Below are 20,514 nucleotides of genomic sequence, written 5' to 3'. Positions count from 1 at the left end.
AATTTTAATTAAAAAAAAAATTGTATGGCGTTGCCACCTAATTTTTAAAATGATTATTCTAGAAAATTACCCCTCAAAAATGTTAAATGTATTTTATTATACGCTGGCATTAGCTAAGCCTTTGGTGCTCATCAGATTTAAACAAAAAGCTATGTAGATGTTGGAAAAATTCAATTTTAAGGAACTATTTTCCACCTTTAGTGCATCCCCGCATCACCATCGGTGTGGAGTTCGCTATCACGCGAAACTATCACTTTAAATCCTTTTCCATTCAACATTGAAGTAACTGCCATAGACAAAAGTTTTCTTTAAGTATGACTGCGTTTGTGTGTTTACTGCCTTGTACGCGGATAGGAATGTTCTAGCCATATACATATGCACTTACATCTATGTATGTATATGTATATGGGCCCATTCATATTTACGCTAACTGTTATGTTAATACGTGCTGTAAGTAGGCATAACACATACATATATATGTACGTATCTATTTAACATGCATATGTATGTATGTGTAGGCGCACATTTTGGTTGCTCTTGACACCACAAGCCGTCTTCTAGTGCTTTAAGTTCAGTAAGTGGCAAGAGATAGGCAAGTGGCAAGTACGCAAGTGGCAAATAAGTTTATGCCACCCACTCACGCCAAGTGCAGACGATTTATTGCAGTTGTAATTTGTTGCGTTTAATGTGTGTGCAGCTCAGTTGAAATATGTTGGCAATGAAACTGCTTGAAACAGGCTTGAGCGGTCTAAGTATGTTGGTGGATTTATGGTGACAAAATGGGATAATAAGCAAATGGTGAAAAAGATGATTTTTTTTTTTTGCATTTCAATTTGCTATGTGTGAAGCAATTTCTAGTTGTTGCATAGACAAACTTTTAGTTATTGCACTGTCTTGGTTGTTGTAAATAGCGCATAGTAGCTCATTGCTTATGGTAGCTTTGATTGCCAAATGTTAAGATAAAAAAAATGTAAGATAAAAAAAATTAAAAATATTTTTACTACCCATTTTTTTATGGTTTTTATTAATATTGGAAAGGTATAAAAAAATATATAAAAAAAATGTATAAAAAAATGTATAAAAAAATGAATAAAAAAAATAAAAAAATCGTGGAATTATAGGCCAGCGGAGTGGCGGCTACATAAAAAACGGTGCTCCATGGTTGACATGATTCCAACCCTTGTAGTGGTCTAAACCAAACAAATTAAAAAAAATTCTTCAGTAGTTTTACGCCAAATCAAAAAAACAAAACAATATACAAAATGGCGTCAACTTGAAAAAAATTTTTTACCCTCTTTTTTTACCTTTTCAAATTTTTTAAAAAGACTTCAAACTTAAACTTTTCAAAATCCGAGGCAGGCGTGATAAACAGATGTATAATAAAAAATTCTTATCAAACTTCAAAGCGTTAGGTCAAGTAGAACTTGAGATGACGACCATCTCAAAAAAAGTAGTTTTGACAAAATCGCGTTTGGAGTATGAGCAACAATTCCAATAGAATAACTTAGATCATAGTATTTACTACTCACTCTGGACTAATCGGCAATATATTTCCAGGTATATATTATAGAAGTATAATCTATATATAATATGTATAGTAGGCCGGGTCGATTTAAAAATCGCTCATTGCTCTGTGAAAATCGTATTCTAAGGATCAAAATAAGAAACTTTGCCGAAGGAACCATACCTCTAAAACGAATTCTGATGTCCCCCAATTTGGGTCGAACGAAAAATCCCACTTTGACCCATTTAGAGTGCTCCAATCAAGTCCAAATGTATGACCGACCCCCACTAACTTTGGACGGCCGATCCACCCATGCCAGTGGCACACCCCCTGGAACTCCCCTGGGGGTTCCCCATACAATCATTTCAAAATATCACCATTTTTGGCCTTTACATGAGAAAAGAAACTAAAAAGTTCGACCCAAATTGGGGGCATCAGAATTCGTTTTAGAGGTATGGTTCCTTCGGCAAAGTTTCTTATTTTGACCCCTAGAATATGATATTCACAGAGCAATGGGCGATTTTTTTGCCTCCCAACAAATCGACCCGGCCTAATGTATAGAATAAATAAAGGTTGTGTGGGATACAAAAGATTTTCTGTAAAGAACGAGTCCTCAAGTCGTCCGGTAACATCTGCCGTTCATTGTACGATTCGCTCCACTCGGCCGGCTTAGACGCCACGCCACAAAATCCGCTGTATCTCCGAAAATAATTCGAATTTTGAAAAATCCGTTGAAGGGCATATTTTTGAAGGTCAGAACTTTGAAAATATGCAACAAAAAAATCGATTTTTTCAAATTTCTAGACCAGAATACCCCCTCAAGCAATGGTTTTTAAATTTTGAAAGACATTTTTTGGTACAATTTTTTTTTTAGTTTCGGGGAGGAAAATTCAGATCACTAATTGCTCTCTTATGCTTTTTCTCGCGCAGATAAACAATAATTATAAAAAGTTTGCAAACCCCTTCATACTTCATACAAACATTTGCATGAAAATGGAGCGCAATTATAATTTCCCCGAACTCATCAAACGGATGGTGAAAGCCGCAAAAACTTAACTCATTTTCTCGTTTGTCCAAATGCAGCAGCTCCTTTAGAGCGAAAGTAGAGGAAATTACGTTTGCAATACGTACATATATACATACATATACATATTAACATACATACGAATAGTCGCTTGTATTCGCACCAACTACTTCGCAACAGCTCCTGAGGGAGGAAGACATTTCTGTTGAAACAATTTTTTCTCACATTTAAATTGTATTGAAATAATTGAAAAAAGTATTGAACGTGATTTTAAAGAAAATATGACCCTAGGTGAATATATATGTAGGTATTCTTTAAGTAAATAAAAAATAAAAATAAAAATAAAAAAAAAAAAATTAAAAAAAAAAGATTTTCTTTTTTTTTGATGATTTTATGAATATTTAAAGAAACCATGAAATGTGCATGAAAATTATGCATTCTCAGCCAGTTCAAGCATTGAAAAAAAGCTGCTTTTAACATTTAGTACCACCGCCTGCCAAAGCATTCAAATACCATCAAATTCACGCATTTCACAACCCCGACGGATATGCAGATTGCAGTTGTCATCTGCGTAACTCCACAAGAGCCAGGGATTTAAATACTGCGGCGGGGGATGAGGCAGCTCTGCTCTACGTTTCTCACTACATTTAACTATTCAAATTCTATTCTATTCACCACACTTTTTGAACAATTTCTGTGCAAGTGAAATTTTGCGTTCGCGACTTTGGCGAAAAGCAAAGAAAATCTAACTGCGATTTCCTTCGACCAAACTCGACTTTGCCACACTGCGTAACTGCAAGTACTCCGACACATATCTTAGCGGGTTTTTCGTGGCTGCTCCTGCATTCTATGTAATAAAGTTAGTTCACGCCTTCCCAGCCAGAGTTCTCTGCTTGATATTTGTCGCTGTAGTCAAAGTTTTCGCGGAATTTATATACTCGCAGTTTGGCCGCGTCGTGTTTTAGCCTGCCATCCGGCAACTGCTTTCATTGTCAGTGTCGTTCAAATTGAACTTTTTGGTGCTTTATGGCATAGTAGGTTTTTTGATATTTTTTCCATTTTTTTCTGACAAAGTCAATTGCTTGACTGCGGATAATATCTGAAAGGCACAAGTGTGAAAGAATTTATTACAAACATATTTCAGCTATTATTTGAACAAACTTTGCGTAATGGATGAGTGCAATTATTCTAACGTCCCTCAACACCAAAGATTATGGAATATAATAGAATATAACTTTTGGTAGCAACTGACAAAATTTAGCGAAAGAATTTAAGGAATATATTTTAGCACATTTTTTAATCGATTCGATGTTGCAGGGTTTGAGTTGAATTGACCAGCATATCCTGAATATGCCATAATTTCCGCTATCAACCATCATTGTGCCCCGACTTTTTGTCTGCAAACAGGCAACAGGCCGTACAATACACCTGAGTAATAAAAAACGGTCTTGCGATATCCCGTTTTGATAATTTGAATTCATCAACGAGATTACCAGATCTAATTGCGGCCTGTTATTCTGTTTTTGTTTTCTTAATATCTCACCTACCACAGAAGACGCAGAAAGTCTTGAAAGCTAATAAAAAAAAACATAAATAAATAATTGGCGCGTACACTTCTGTTAGGTTTTTGACCTTGCGAGACCACTTTAGTTGAAATACCACTTAAAAATTAGGTGGCAACGCCACACAAAAAGTATTTTTAAGTCAAAACCTTCTTTCTTTTCAATAAAATTTTTTAATACTTAACAAACAAATTTTCTTTCATTGGAAATAGGTGGCAATGCTATAAATTTATTAATTTTTGGACTATTGCACTTTTGAACACCTTTCTTTTAATTCTAATTCTTAACGCAGTTTTGCACGCCATCTAAAAACATTAAGTTTTTTACGCTTTGCACTTTTTACCTATATCTTGTTTTCAGCTGCTCCTATTTTCCCCATAAAATATATGTGGCAATGCTATTCCAAAAAATTCCTGGATTAATAATCACTTTTCATTTTATATAAATGTTTAATGAAGTTTTGTAGTTAATTAATATTTTTCCAATAAAATTAAGTGCCAACCCCACCTACATTTTTTTTTATTAAAGTGTTTTTACATTTTTTGATCTATAAATTCTTAGACACTTTTTTCATTTTATTCTAAATTTTAATTCAGGTTTGTAAATAATTTACATTTTTTCCAATAAAATTAAGTGGCAACCCCACCTACATTTTTTTTTATTAAAGTGTTTTTACATTTTTCACTTTTTGTCTATATCTTGCATTCAATTGCTCCTAGTTTCTCAATAAAAATTATGTGGCAACGCTACTCAAAAACATTTTTTGATCTATAAATTCTTAGACACTTTTTTCATTTTATTCTAAATTTTAATTCAGGTTTGTAAATAATTTACATTTTTTCCAATAAAATTAGTGGCAACCCTATTTAAAAAATAGACAATTTTTATTCAAGTTATTGTATATTTTCCACTTTTAGAATATTCTGGTTTTCAACTGCTTCTACAATATTTTCTCATTAAAAATTATATGGTAACGCTACTCGAAAACATTTTTTCATCAATAAATTTTTAGACACTTTCTTCATTTTATTCTAAATTTTAATTCAGTTTTGTAATTAATTTACATTTTTTCCAATAAAATTAGGTGGCAACCCCGCCTACAATTTTTTTTTTTATCAAAGTGTTTTACCCTATTTACTTTTTGCCTATAACTTATTTTCAACTGCTCCTATTTTCTCAAAAACATTTTTTGATCAATAAATTCTTAGACACTTTTTTCATTTTATTCTAAATTTTAATTCAGGTTTGTAAATGATTTACATTTGTCCAAAAAACTAAGTGGCAACCCTATTTAAAAAAAAGGCAATTTTATTAAAGTTATTTTATATTTTCTACTTTTAGAATATTCTGGTTTTCAACTGCTTCTATTTTCTCATTAAAAATTATATGATATCGCTACTCAAAAATATTTTTTGATCAATAAATCCTTAGACACTTTTTTTCATTTTTTTCTAGATTTTAATTCAGGTTTGTAATTAATTTACATTTTTCCAAATAAAAGTGGCAACCCCACCTACAATTTTTTTTTTATCAAAGTGTTTTTTACACTTTTCACTTTTGGCCTATATCTTGTTTTCAACTGCTCATATTTTCTCAATAAAAATTATGTGACAACGCTATTCCAAAACATTTTTGCATGAATAATTTCTTAAGCACTATTTCTTTTTTATAAATGTTTAATGCAGTTTTGTAGTTAATTTATATTTTCCCAATGAAATTAAGTGGCAACGCCATTTAAAAAAAAAACCTTTTTTAGTAAAGTCTGGTTTTCAACTGCTCCTATTTTCTCATTAAAAATTATATGGTAACGCCGTCATCAAAATCGTTCTGGATTAAATATCTGTATTGATCAGAGTCTTTGAGATTTTTTCGCAAGAGCGAACTACCATATCAAGAAATAATTTTGAGGCTATTGAAACCTTAGAACCAAGTTTTCAGTAGGTTTATTAGTAATAATTTATACCAACATGTGTATGTAATCGAAGGCTTTCCTCAATAAACTTAACCTAATAGGAAAAGAGTTCCAGAAACAAAATCTTTTCCTATTAGGTTCAGTTTATTGAAGAAAGCCTTCGATTAAATAAATAAACAACTTCGTTGAATTTTTTCTCTTATGGGTGTAAATTTTTTTGTTTTTGCATTTTTTTTTTTTAATTTTCTGTGTAGTTCAGATTCATTTATAAATGAAATAAAATTAAGATAAATAAACTTATAAAAATATGTATTTTTACGTTTATGGAAGTGCCCAAACTCTACTCTCCTGGCATGAAACACCAAATGGTATTAGAAAAGGTTTGTTTTATAATAGCGATCGTCCCTCAACATCTCGGCAGGCAAACCTTCGAGTGTATTTCTGCCATGAAAAAGCTCCTCATAAAAAATCAGCTGCCACTCGGAGTAGGTCCCTCCATTTGTGATATTACCACACAAATTTTTACGTGCGAAAAGATATTCAAAATATTTATGTGACTTATTTGTAAAAAATTATTCTGAATATTTCAAAAGTTGTAAAATTTATTATTCTTGATCTTTCCTCATGCATACCTTTTCATCCATATGTGCTGTTGCACCCATATACATATACAAATAAATAAAAATCTAAAAATATTTTCAAACACAGTCTTCGTGCACATCCTTGCGCTTTCAATATCATTGCATAAGTTGAAGGGCAGGCAAGCTGCACACTCCTATCTATACTAAAATGTTGTTCGCTGGCATCTGCTGCCTCTCCTCGGATGCTAAATATTGTAAATAAATATCAATTTATTGTTAAGCGCCTTCGCTTTTACTCTTCGACAACAGCATGAAAAATGTACTACATTATTGTGCTCATAAATCATTGAAAACCACCACAACCATTGTGTGCAGCCAATAGTTTTTTTTATTTCTATCACTCCATTGGAACTTCCTTGTAGAGTGCAACATTTGCCTGTAACCGCAGCAGCACCTGCTGGTATGTGACTATTACATATTATGTAGGTACATAAATATTTATTTATGTATGCTCATATGTTCACATTATGGGTAAATAAAGACAACATTTGTATGCATATATTCGTGCTGGTATGTACATATGTGCTAAGTGGGTGATTTTGTGGCTCGGTCACGAGTGAGTGCTTACAGCATACTTATGATGGTAATAAAATTTTGTTCAGTAGGTACAGATACTATTGTGCGGAGCTGGAGTAATTTGAGAAGTATCGCAAAAATTGTTTCTAGAATACCGTTAAAGCTACAGCTTAAAATGGAAATTGTCATTACTAAGAAAAGTGCTGAAACACGTGAAAATGTACTGGAAGATTGAGCTGACCTAAAAAAAAACTACTGTAAAGGCAACATTTTTTTCTTTTGGTTAAAAATTAAAATTTGTTTTGTATGGAAAGAGACGAACTTCTTCCAGTAAGCGAGTTTAATTTTTGCATTTTGAGATTTAATTCAGCATGTTTTATTTTAAAGTGCTCTTCGCAAGGGATTTTCGACTTCAAGCGTCATTCCTAAGTACTTCGCCCTAAGTACAAGCGTCATTTACTACGTATTGGAGTATGGAATTCGCGTACCCGATATTGAATTTTTATATTCGTAAAATCAACATGAAGTGATTTTGCTTCGTTAAGTTTTATACGCAACTTTGTAGTCCATTCGGTGATTTTGTTCTTGAAGTTTACGAGTGGACTTTGTCTCATCGTCTCCGATTACTAAAATGCACGTATCGTCAGTAAAGTTAGCTGTAGTGCTAGTTGTTGTTGTAACAACAGTAATACAAGCCCTGTCAGTGTAGTGTATATTACTGGTCTTCTTCGTCTAACTCATCTAAAGGTAGGCCCAGGAAACATGCTGTTTCGACAGGAGGGATCCACAGGGATAGGTTTGTTAGGTGAGTGGGCTTTGAGGGGCATGTGAAAAGATGGTTAGTGTCGTGCGGGGTGGCTTCACATGCAGGACATAAGTTTGGTATGTTGGGGGCAATTCTGGATAAGTAGGAGTTTAACCTGCTACAATATCCAGAACGTAATTGTGCCAGTGTTACGCGGGTCGCACGGGGAAGCTGGAGCTCTTCATCTGCTGTAGGTTGTGGTTGTACTCCGATTATGGTATTCAGTTGTTGGGAGCTTAAGAAGGTGGTGATGGTCTCCCGATGAATGTCGTTTATTGTCTGTCTAAATACTGTCTGGTCCAGTAGATATCGTTTTGTCCTGGATCTCGTCGGCGTAATTGAGGAGGTGTCTCCTGACGTGCCTGGGAGGCGGCTCTAGCTAAAGCAGGTGTCTGCAAGGGTGAAGCTTGCAGTAGCACCCTAACTGCTTCTTGCTGAGCAGTTTATTGTGTTACCTTGCAGGGAGCCTGTGCCTCGTTGTGAAGGTGTTGAAGAGGGAACAGTAGGAGGCAACCCGTCGTTGTCCGAATAGCAGTGTTTTGGCAAGTTTGGAGCTTTATCCACTGCGTGTCACTAGTTCCCGGCGACCAGACAGGCGCAGCATAGTTTATAACCGGCCGGCCAATTGCCTTAAATGTCGATAGCAACAATTATTTGTCTTTGCCCCAAGAGCTAGCGGCTTGCGATTTGAAGACCTTCTTGCGATTTTGGAATTTAGTGGCAATCGCGGTTGTGTGCGCAGAGAAGGAGAGCTAACTGTTGAAGGTTACACCCACAATGTTTGGATAGTTAACAGTCGGAATTGGTGTTATTGTCTTTTACCTTGAGTTGCAGTTTGACCTCCTTTGTCCAGATGGTAAAGAGGTTCGCCGTGGACTGTGTGGGGGAAAGTTGGAGATTCCTCGCAGTGAAGAAGCGCGAAAGGTCGGTGAGGTGGACGTTCATTTTGGCGCACAGGCCTTCAATGTCATTGCCCGAAGCCATTATCGTGCAGTCGTCAGCGTATGAGACGAGGGAGACTCCCTCTGATGGTTGGGGGAGCTTCGATAGATAGAAGTTGAACAGCAAGGGTGAAAGGGCACCCCCCTGCGGAAGAATTTGCTTGATCTTCCTCTGTTTGGATGTTTGGTCTCAAAAACTCACTGACGAGTGACGACCGCGTAGATATTTGGCGGACCACCTAGTGCTAGTTTTAGAGACCGGTAGGTCAGAGTTGAAAATTACATAAAGTATGGGGGCAAGGAGACTGCCTTGTAGAGCTCCGGCTTTAATTGCCTTTAGGCTTCAATAAAAGCTATCGCACTTGATCATGAAATAGTCGTTATTTAGATAAGAAGTAAATATGTCCGAAAACTGCCTTGGAGGCAAGATTTTAAGCTTATGGAGTAGTCCGTCATGCCATACTTTGTCGAAGGTCTGAGCAACATCAAGAAATATGGAAGAGCACACTTTTTTTTTATTTGATAGAACTTTATAATACGCACAAGCACTAGCCAGGCAACGGAAATAAGCGCCAAAAAGTAGACACAACAAAAACGCCAAACAAAATGGGACCAAAAAACGCCCCAAGCAGTAGGCACCACAGAAATATAACGCCAAAAAGTAGGCAGTGTTATTTCTCACTAGAAATTAGCAACCAAAAGGAAAAACTCAGAAAAATAGCCTAAAGTGTATCTAAGATATATATAAGGTATAGGTAAAAACACTTTCTCCTTTTCCCCTGCATTATATCTTTTTTCTCTCTCGCGGAACGAAAATGCCCAAAACGTTGCATGGCCTTGAAATTTTACTCTCCATTCTCGCTCGTCCAGCGACGCCTAAGAAGTTTCACTTCAAAAAATGTTCCAATATTGCAAAACTTACTTCAATTTGTTTTTTGTGCAAGTTTTAGTTTGATCTGCATATAACGCGAACACTAAACAGTCATTTATATAATATAATATAATTGGCACTTACAAACCCTTGTTGGCTGCTTTTGCCGAGCTGCTTCTCCTATTTGTGGGCCTACAATTTTATGCTGCCTCCGAAAGGCAGAAGGTTTTTAAAAGCAGCTTTTTCGCGGCTTTTTAATTTTCTATTACAATATTAAAAATTTACTTAAAATTTGCGTTGAAGCGCCATCATGCAACCCTTCTTAGCTTCGTATTAAATGCAGCTTTTTTTTAAATTTTGCTTCGAAATTGACTTCAGTGACCTTTTTTCTTGGAATTTAATAAAGTATCGAAGTCTGCTAGGACGTATCCGCAAAAAATATTAGATGCATACCTACTTTTTTTAAACCTGCGCATACATGAGTCAAGTTTCCCCAATGAGCGGCCATTAATGCAAAGAATATCGTGAAATTAATGTGTCCAATAATGAGCCACAATAAATCCGGCAATTCCTGTTCTATTCATTAGTGGCAGTGTAATTCTAAATTGACCTTCCAGGCAATTAAATGATATTTCACATTTATTTTTACTACACATTTTGCTTTGCTTATCGTTTATCTTTTTGGTTGAGCGAAATTGGCTAATTGAAAGAGCCACTCCACCACGAAAAATGTGAAAATGGCCGCCGGTAAAATCAGTTGCCGGTCTCATTCACCATTTAGCCGGCTCCCCAACTATTAGAATCACATAAATTCTTGAAACGTATGCGATTATTGACCTTTGCCGCAGCAGAGCATTCCGCCATTGTTGTAATACCATTCATACAAACACCTATAGGTACATACATATACATACACACACTCGTATATGTGAGTACGCGCTCATGTCCGTATGTGTGGTTGCTAAATGAGCCTTAAGCGTTCGAAGAGTCGCATGCAACGCAAATAAATTAATTTTATGTGTATTTTAAAATATTTCCTTTGCAATCTCCCCGCGACATTTTTAATCCCTCTCCATTATTTCTAGGGAAGCCAGAATACCCAGCGCATATTCGCACATGGAATTCAATCATGGCAGTTTTTTTCTTCTTGTGACTAAACTGATAGCAAGAAATAGTAGGGTTTGGTGAGGTTGAAAAGGCAACCAATAGAATTTATTATCCCAGTGGACCGATTAAGTCAACGATTATAACTCTAAAGGTCTCACTTTGACTGCCGCCTTATATTGTGCAAGCATTTTCCTTGTTCCTTCCTTACTCGGTTTCTTCTTTGGTCTTCAACTTGAGTTCGACATCCCTCCGATGGAACACCTATAAAGATGGCAAATAAAGTAAACCTTTAGGTTAAGTTTAAAATGGCTGCCCTTGACTAAAAATTAAAATTTGTCCGTTGTGTTACCATACAGGTGAAAGGGAGGAAAACAGGAAAGGGGGACAAACCAGACAGAATCCAGGGCTCCAGGGGCAGACCACAGGTTTTTAAGGGAACGTCAATTCTCTCATACTGTTCCCTGTCTGGCCAACTCGTCGGCCCAACAGTTTTCCTCTATGCCGCTGTGACCGGGAACCTAAATTAGCCTAATATCGAAGTATTCCGAGGCAATCGAGAGGGATTAAGGGGTTGCTTTCGATATATTTTTTCTCCTCGTATTTTACCGCAATGAAATGGTTATTTGAAAAAATTTTCACCTGCCAGGCACGTAAAGTGTCGTCCCTGTGAGCTTAAAGACAAGGTGAAGCAATACGTATGTCAACGCAGGGTGCGACGGATAAATAGCAGCCTTTAAACAAAACCTCCAACGTGCCGTTATCGGTAAACAATCACCGCCGATTGCAAACGAATAACTCGAGTGGGCTCAAGTCGTAAGAATTTCAAAGAAGATCAAGAAGTGATATCACTCGACGAAGTGCCACGTTTGCGAAATATTAGCCACTTGGTGAGAGCGTGTGCCCGAGTTTGGCCTCAATTATGTCGTATGATCCAACAATTGCAGGAAGAATAGACAACTTTTTGACTATCCCTGAAAATCTACAGTTTTTACGCAAAGTAGAAAACTCTCCTTAGGCAAAACCTAATGAAAATATCCAGAAATTCCTTGACTAACGTCAGATGATTCTCGGAAAGGCAAAGTGGGTTAAAAATAACAGTGAGTTGTGAAAGCAGAAAGTATCAAAGCTTCCAGCCGAAGGCTTTTCAGAATGGTGCTTGAAAAAACAAAATCTTATATCTAGCTAAATATACAAGAGACGATAATACCAATCAAAATCTACTTAGGTAAATTAACACTCTTAGAATATAAAATGTACGATCCATTCAATTCAATTAAAAAACATACAAATATTTTAGTTTTCTTTTTTGCAGGTAATCCTCGAAATAATCGTTTTGCAAAAAACTCCTCTAATGAATGCATCCTTTTACCGTCAAATACACAGGCGCTCACATGAGGATGCAACAACCGCATAATTCCAATCTCGTTTCAGTACAAAAGTGGGATTTTATGGCGGTATGAATTTATTAAAACTAGCGCTTTTAGTGGGGACAGGTAGAGACTAAATAAAATGGAAACTTTTTGAAAAGAGAAAAAACAGAAAAAACTCCATTTACCAATGCAACGTTCACTTGATTTGGAATGCAACCACCTGCCACTTTCCACGCTGCTCACCATCCCCTCCATGCCATACGAGTACCTGGCTATGTGCGCAATTTACCGTGTATCTGCTGCGTTTTAAAAACAATTTATGTATTGCGACATTTATGCGGATTTAATAAATGGTTTTTGGCTTCATTTCACTTTGTGAAAGCTCAAACAATTTCGTGCTTGTCTACGTAGTGTGGGTATTCACAGAAACAGTGGAAGTGCATAAAAATGTTGGAGGATTGAAGTGTTTATTTGGATTGCGAACTAAATCTTTTTCAACTAGAGAGTGTGTGCTAAATTGGAGTAATAATTAATACGCATTTTAAGTTTAAAATTGAATTCCCACAAAGGCATTTCAACCAGATTGTAGCAGTAGAGCAACTGATTCGGTTTTTTTATAAATTTACCTGTTTTCAAAATTATTAAAATTTGTTTATCTTTTACTTTTTTGTTGTGCAGAGAATTCAATCAATAATAAATAACAACCGCGCTGTTAGTTCTGCCTTCTCCAAACTGGATAAAGAGGCAAAGCGAATGGGTCTGGTGGTGAACGAGAACAAAACGAAATACCTCCTGTCATCAAACAAACAATCGGCGCACTCACGTATCGGCACCCACGTCACTGTTGACAGTTATAGTTTTGAGGTTGTAAAAGACTTCGTGTATTTAGGAACCAGCATTAACACCGATAACAATGTCAGCCTTGAAATCCAAAGTAGAATCTCTCTTGCCAACAAGTGCTACTTTGGACTAAGTAGGCAATTGAGCAGTAAAGTCCTCCCTCGACGAACAAAACTAACACTCTACAAGACTCTCATCATGCCCCTCCTAACGTATGGCGCAGAAGCTTGGACGATGACAACATCCGATGAACCGACGCGTGGAGTGTTCGAGAGAAAGATTCTGCGTAAGATTTTTGGACCTTTGAAAGTTGGCAACGGCGAATATCGCACGCGATGGAACGATGAGCGCTAAGAGCTTTACGACGACATAGACATAGCGCAGCGAATAAAGATCCAACGGCTAGACTGGCTGGGTCATACAAGGGCTCTGGCTCTGAAAGTATTTGATGCGGTACCAGCTGGTGCTAGCAGAGGAACGGGAAGGGCTCCGCTGCGTGGGAAAGATCAGGTGCAGAAGGAAAGAAACACTTGGAGCGCTTTGTTAAACTCGGCCTACGCGATTTTGGCGATTATCGCGGCAAAAATTTGCATTGCATCAAAAATTGTAAATGTAAACTTGAAAAAGGTGCTACTTAAAATAGTAAGACTCTCCATTAGCTGCTACAACAACATCATTACCATGAATAGACTATTCTTGTAGAACAGGACTATGGACCACCTTACTTACTTCGATGGCACTACAACCTTATATCGGTTTTGGCCGAAACTAAAACATTGCGCCATTAGCTCGTTTCGCTGCTTGCTGGCGCCAGTTGGTGACACCGAATCCTGCCAAGTTATGCCTCACTTGATCTCACATGCGTAGATAAGGTCTTCCTCGTCGTCCATCAATGCGTTCCCTGTTGAAGGGCTGCCGTGCCAGAACACTTTCGTTCATCCTCGAGATATGGCTAGCCCAACCTCTGTACTTTAATACGCTTCACTCGATATAGCTCATGCAGCTCGCTGTTCCATCAGATACGGAACTCATTCTTGTCTACGCGAAGAGGACCAAAGATTTTTCAGTGATTTTTTTTCTCGAACGCTCCCTGTGCTCTCTCATCAGTTGTCGTCATTGCTCGAGTGTCTGCGCCGTAAACAAGGACGGAGATGATTAGGCTCTTGTAGAGCGTTGTTTTTGTGTATCGAGAAAGAGCTCTGGTTTGCAATTACCTACTGAGCCCAAAGTAACACCTGTTGGGAAGGGTTATCCTTCTTTTAATCTTTAGACTGACGGCATCCTGGCTGTTAACACTCGTGCCAACGATAAACAAAGTCCTCCACCACTTCAAATTCGCAGTTGCCATCTGTGACGTGTTGTCCAAGACGCGAGGAGTACCTGCTGTTTTACTTTCGTTCACTACAAGACCAAATTTTTCTCCTTCTCCTGACTATCGTACACTGAACATACGAAGCGGTTGTTCAGACCGATAATCGTCAACATACGTCAGTAGATGGGACTTGTATAATAGTGCCAAAGTGGTTCAACTCCGCAGCACGTATAATTTTTCCAGTAGGAGATTAAAGAAATCACACGAAAACACTGTCTCAAACCACGCTTGGTATCGACGGTTTTTGCTATCGAAATTAGCTTTGAAATGGATGACGAAAAGGTTGTGTGTGTCGATTTATCGTTCGTGGATTTTCTCCAGGATTTAGCGTATCGTGAAAATCTGGTCAATGATAGACTTGGTTAATGGTTGTAAAGGGTTAAGGTATGGCCCTTTAGCACTGCGACCATATTGATCTATTGTGCAAGCTTTGCTGTCTATTGACTGTTAAGTATGCTTATGAATTGTACCAGCTCCTTCTGAGGGAGTGATTGAAGGTCTTCATCTGTAAGCATGAACTTGTTTAAAAACCTTTTCCTTCTATGCGTCAACCCCGGACATTCGATGATAAGATGTTCTATAGACTCCTCATCTTCGCAGCAAAATCTGCAGGTGCTGGTGTTAGTTATGCCTAATTTATGTAAGTGTTTGTTGCAGGTGAAGTGACCCGCGAGGGCGCCTGTGAGAGTGCGAATACTCTTTTTGTTTAACGTGAGGGCCATGTTAGCTCTTTTAGCGTTGAAACTTAGGTACTTTTTGGAGCGTCTAAGACGCTCTACGTTGTTCCAATGCTGATTTAATAGAGTTTTGGCCCAGTATTTTACTTTTTGTTTCAGGCTGTTTTTGTTGAATCCGAACATGGGACTAGGTCCGATGAAGTTTGCACCTGCCCCTTTTTTGGCTTGAAAGCAAATTAAATGAGACATTGTTTTTGGATGCCAGGTTATTGAGTGCCTTGTGGCATTCTAAGAGGGTTTTTGAGTTGTAGGTATAGCTATCTAAAGCTTTTAGAACTGATTGGCTGTCCGAGAGTATTTTGATCTTTACTCTCTTGTGGTCTCTGCGTTGCATGATGATGGTGGTGTCCCTGGTGAGAGTGAATTCTGGGCCCCACTACTCCTGCTCCTACACCATAAGGTGTTTTTGATCCATCAGTGTACCATTTTTGTGAATCATCATTCATCCATCTTGGGTTTGTTTTCCACTCGATCCTCTCAGGAAAGGTAACTGTGTATCCTTTTGTGAAACAGACGGTTGGGTCAAGGTGGTCTGAAACTTGAGCCATGCTTATGATGTTTTTGACCGGTGAGGTTGCCTAATTTGAAATTTTCTTTCATGTGTAGCATGAGTGCTTGCGTAGCTGCTTCCTCTTGGATTGCTATATGAAGTGGTGGGAGATTAAAGAGTGCTTCCATGCCAGCTGTTGGGGTAGTTATCATAGCCCCTGTGATGCATAGGCAAGCAAGCCTTTGTACTTTTCCCAGTTTGGTTACCGCTGTTTTTTGGATAGATTCGCTCCACCATACTAATGCCCCATACAGGTCTAACCATTTGGGTGTATATCCAGAGGGCCATACTAGGGCTGAGGCCCCAGGATCTCCCTAGTAATTGCTTGGTTGTCCACAAGGATTTCGTGGCTTTTTTTGTTATATTATTTATATGTGATTCCCAAGTGAGTTTTTTATCTAAGGTTAAACCTAGATACTTGACCTCTTCCTTTAGTTCTATTACTGTTTCATTTATTTTCAATGTAGGAAACTCCAACTTTCTTTTTCTTGTGAAGGGGATAATTGTGGTTTTGTTAGGGTTGATCGACAGTCCCTCCTTTTTACACTATTCCCATGTGGCTTTCAAGGCATTTTGCATTAAGTCTGTTAGTGTCCTTTCATGGTTGCCTTTTATTATAACAGATATGTCATCTGCATAACCAATGGTTATAAATCCCTTATTGTTTAGGTGCTGCACCAAGTCATCAACTAGTAGGGACCATAGCAGTGGAGAAAGAACTCCTCCTTGCGGACATCCCTTTACTGTTGTGACATTAAATTCAGCTTGGCCTAACGAGGCTTTAATAATCCTCTGATTAAGCATTTGGCTTATCCAATCTGTTAATATAGGGTTTGCACCTCTTTTCTCGAGTGCTGTTTGCATGGATTTGTAATTTCCGTTATCGAAGGCTCTCTCTATGTCCATAAAGTAACAGAGGACTATTTCTTTTTGATTTAGAGCCTTTTCTATATTGACCACGTGTGTGTGCAGTGCTGTGACTGTGGATTTCCCTTTTTGGTAAGCAAATTGCAGCTTATGAAGGGGTTTCTTGAAGATTACTTCTTCTCTTAGATAGTATTAAAGTAGTTTTTCCATTGTCTTTAACATGAACGACGATAGACCTATTGGTCTGTAAGATTTTGGAGAATCAGGGGGTTGTTACCTCCCTTAGGAATAAATATTTGATTGATATTAATGATAGACTTACCCAGGCCTGAAGCCGTACTGATGAGCTCCAATCAGTTTTTCGACTATGGGTTTCAGTCTCCTACAAAATACGCTCGATAAGGCCTTGTATTCGACGTTAATAAGACTATTCCTACGATAATTTTCGCAGTTTGTAAGATCACTTTATTGAAGATTGGGCAGAGTACGCTTACATTCCAGTCGGTCGGCATGCTTTTATCCGACTATATTTTGTAGAACAGCTGGTGCATGCTGTATGCTAGCTCTTCGCCTCCAACTTTGAATAGCTCTGCCGACTGTTTTTTAGCCGCGATATCGCTAATTTAGTTCACCTGGTCTTAATATTTGTACTTTGGTTCCAAGTGTCCAAAATCTCATCATATAAATGTTTGTATCTCATATAAGAAGTGTCGCAATTTCTGATAATGAAACTTTAAATATGATGAATTTCGCACAATATTGTCGTATGTGACCCATTTCCCATGCCCAGTTAACATCCGTTAAAGAAATGGGTCGATTTCTTTCCGTTGCAGATGGAAATTCTAATCGTTATATTTTTTAGTATTACTTGGTGTGGCGCCCAAACAGCGAGTTTATTTTTAAGTCCGGCTTTGCGCAAATGGTTTAAAACTGTTTTATGGTCGATCTATAGCTCCTGAGCGATGCCACGTCTACTAGCATGCCAGACAACTTCGATTATTTCTGTGATTTTTTCGGCATTTTCTTTAACATCAAAGATGCCTGAACGGAATCGGCGTAGCCAAAATTGCACATAATGAGCTGTTACAGCACCATAAACACCATTCACAATTTCAACTAGCCAGAAGCATTGTCGCCTTTATCAAAGAAAAACTGTAAAGTGTACCAAATTTTCTCTTTGTTGTCTTCTATAGTTGACATCCTGTAACTCACAACTGAATGGAACAAACAAAAATCAGGAAACAATTTTTTTAGTGTGAAATCTCACGTTGACAACGAGCATAAACTTTACATTTTTGATCGATACTTTACGAGAAATCGATCAGTACAGCCATCTTTTTTTCCAAACTATGATCAAATCCTACGATCCCGCACTTACAATTATTTTCTTATCATTTTCTGGTTAAATGAGAGAAAAACTATCAACGGTGGTGAAAATTGAAAAAATAGGCACCATCGCCACAACAACAATAGTTTTCCAGCTCCAATCAGTTGCTGGCCAAATCCTGCATCCCAGATTAGACAGTTTGCCTTATTCGCATGATTTTTTACCAAGCTGAAAGCTTCGTTAAATGGAAGAAATTTTAAATCCACTAAAGCTGTGAAAGAACCGTTTCGAGTAATGAGAGATTTCTGTTGATATATTTTAGTGAGGTTTTTTAATCAGTGCTAAAGCTATGGATACCACACCAGAGAGGCCTCATAATTGTTCGACTTCAGTGAACAGATGCTGACTTAACATAACTTAAAAAAATCCACTAAAAAAATCCATGAAGTTGTCAACTGAATTATTTTCAATTTATTCTCTTTGAGAACCAATTGGCTGCCACGATGAATCAAAGCATTCAAATCTCAGATTGAAAAGTGGCGGGAAAGTGACTCATAAGTGAATACCCTTAAAGTTATTTGTTTTTTCCGGCTTGTGTACTAAATAACTGTAATTGTCTAAGTCAGCCGAAGCGTGAGCAACAAAAGCTTCTAATTAATTTCTGCCAAGCTTTGAGTGTTTTAGAGCGCGGTTGGGTTTTTGGGATTATATGAAAATGCAATGAAAAAGTGCGGTGTATATACGATTTCAGTTAAAATAAATTAATTTAAAAGTTCGTACTTTAGGAGCGTGAAAATATGATTTTGTTTAAGTATTTAAAAAAAGTATTTTGTGAAAATTCTAAATCAAAAATCATAAATCGATAATTAAATTCCCAATTTTAAATTTTTGTATGAGCGCTCACACATACTTGCATGCGTATACGAATATATGTGTATGTATAAAACTCTAGTGCGTGCCAAGATAACATATCGTCTAGACAAAATAATGCTCCTGTGTGAAGTTATGCCAACGATAGCTGCATACTAAATGAAGAAAGTAAAAAGCCAGCAGACACATGCCACATATTGCCATTAATGCATACTAAAATTCTCTGGCGAAAATGAAAATCTGCTAAGGTCGACTTAAGGGGTTACATACGACCACAGCGCCAAATGTGCGCTAAAAGAAAAACTATTTTTAGAAGGGATAACAATAGAAATAAATATAAAAAAATTATGTACATTGTTTATTAGTACTTAAACCTTATAAAAACATGTATTTTAATTTTTCTTTACAAAAATGAGTATATAAAAAACTACGTGACCCAAAGTGCAATGAAAAAAAAGCTGCTCCCCGGTCTGCATCCTCCTTGAAAAATACTTGTAAAGTCAAATTGTAGTTATATTTTGTCGAGCCAAATTTTTGAATATCGAAAAATTTTGCAATTTACGCAAAAATACATTTTAAAAAAGTATGCGTTTTACGTCATAATTGTCGCACTTTAATTATGTTTATAAAATTTTTTAATAAAAATATCGAAAATCAGATCTATGAAAAAAAACTTTCGAATATTAAAAAAAAAAAAACCCCATCAAAAAATATAAAAACTGTATGAGTTATCATGCGTTTAAAGTTTAAGGTACCGGAGCGCGCGGACTGCTCTCTGCCTAGTTAATGGGCTGCAGAAGCTATAACATTGGGAATTTCTGCATTAAAATTTCACAGTATATTCTTAAGATACTCTACTTTCGAAATATCGAAAAAATCAAAATCGATTTTTTTAAAATTCTGGACGTATGTAACCCCTTAAACAAGAACTCAGATACACAGGAAAGCCTCAAAGAGACGCGCACTGATTGATACGGTGAAGCAAAATGTGTGTTATATTTTAATTTTTCACGAACTTCTATTGGGTAAAGTATCTAATCTTCTCATCTAAACGGTTTCGTTTGCAATAATAACTTCTGCTTCTTCCATTGTGATTCTTGCGAGAAGATAAATGAATAAAATACGAAGTACATGACACGATCCTTTCATGACAGTCACATAAGAATCGGAAGTTATATTTTTGAAAATACGAAGTATATGACACGACCCTTTCATGACAGTCACATAAGAATCGCAAGTTATATTTTTGAACTCATGCAAAAGTTTAAGTACTTAGGCGTAGTACTCAGCATATATAAGGATCCCTCCTTATCAATACACGACCGTCTTCAGGCAACTAACAGAGCATACTTTGGCCATATCAAACTTATGAAGTCTTCATTGATATCAAAAGAAAAAAAAACTACAGTTGTACAAAACTATAATAAAATAGGTTCTCACCTACGGCTGTAAAACATGGGTCCTTAAAGTGAATTACGTGAATTTACGCATGCGATTTGAAAGAAAAATTCTCAGAAAAATATTCGGCGCTATACGATTTGAAGGCGATACATACCGTATAAGGTACAACCACGAGCTTAGTGCTTTAATCGCGGGACGAAATGTAAAGCGGTTTATAAAATCGCAAAGATTAGGTAGTATAGATATGTCCTAAGAATGAGCAGCAGAAGAGACAGCAAAAATATGGTTGAAGCAAAT

The sequence above is a fragment of the Anastrepha obliqua genome, chromosome 2, assembly GCF_027943255.1.
Source record: "Anastrepha obliqua isolate idAnaObli1 chromosome 2, idAnaObli1_1.0, whole genome shotgun sequence".
NCBI classification, from domain to species: domain Eukaryota; kingdom Metazoa; phylum Arthropoda; class Insecta; order Diptera; family Tephritidae; genus Anastrepha; species Anastrepha obliqua.
Note: the sequence above shows the minus strand (reverse complement) of the source record.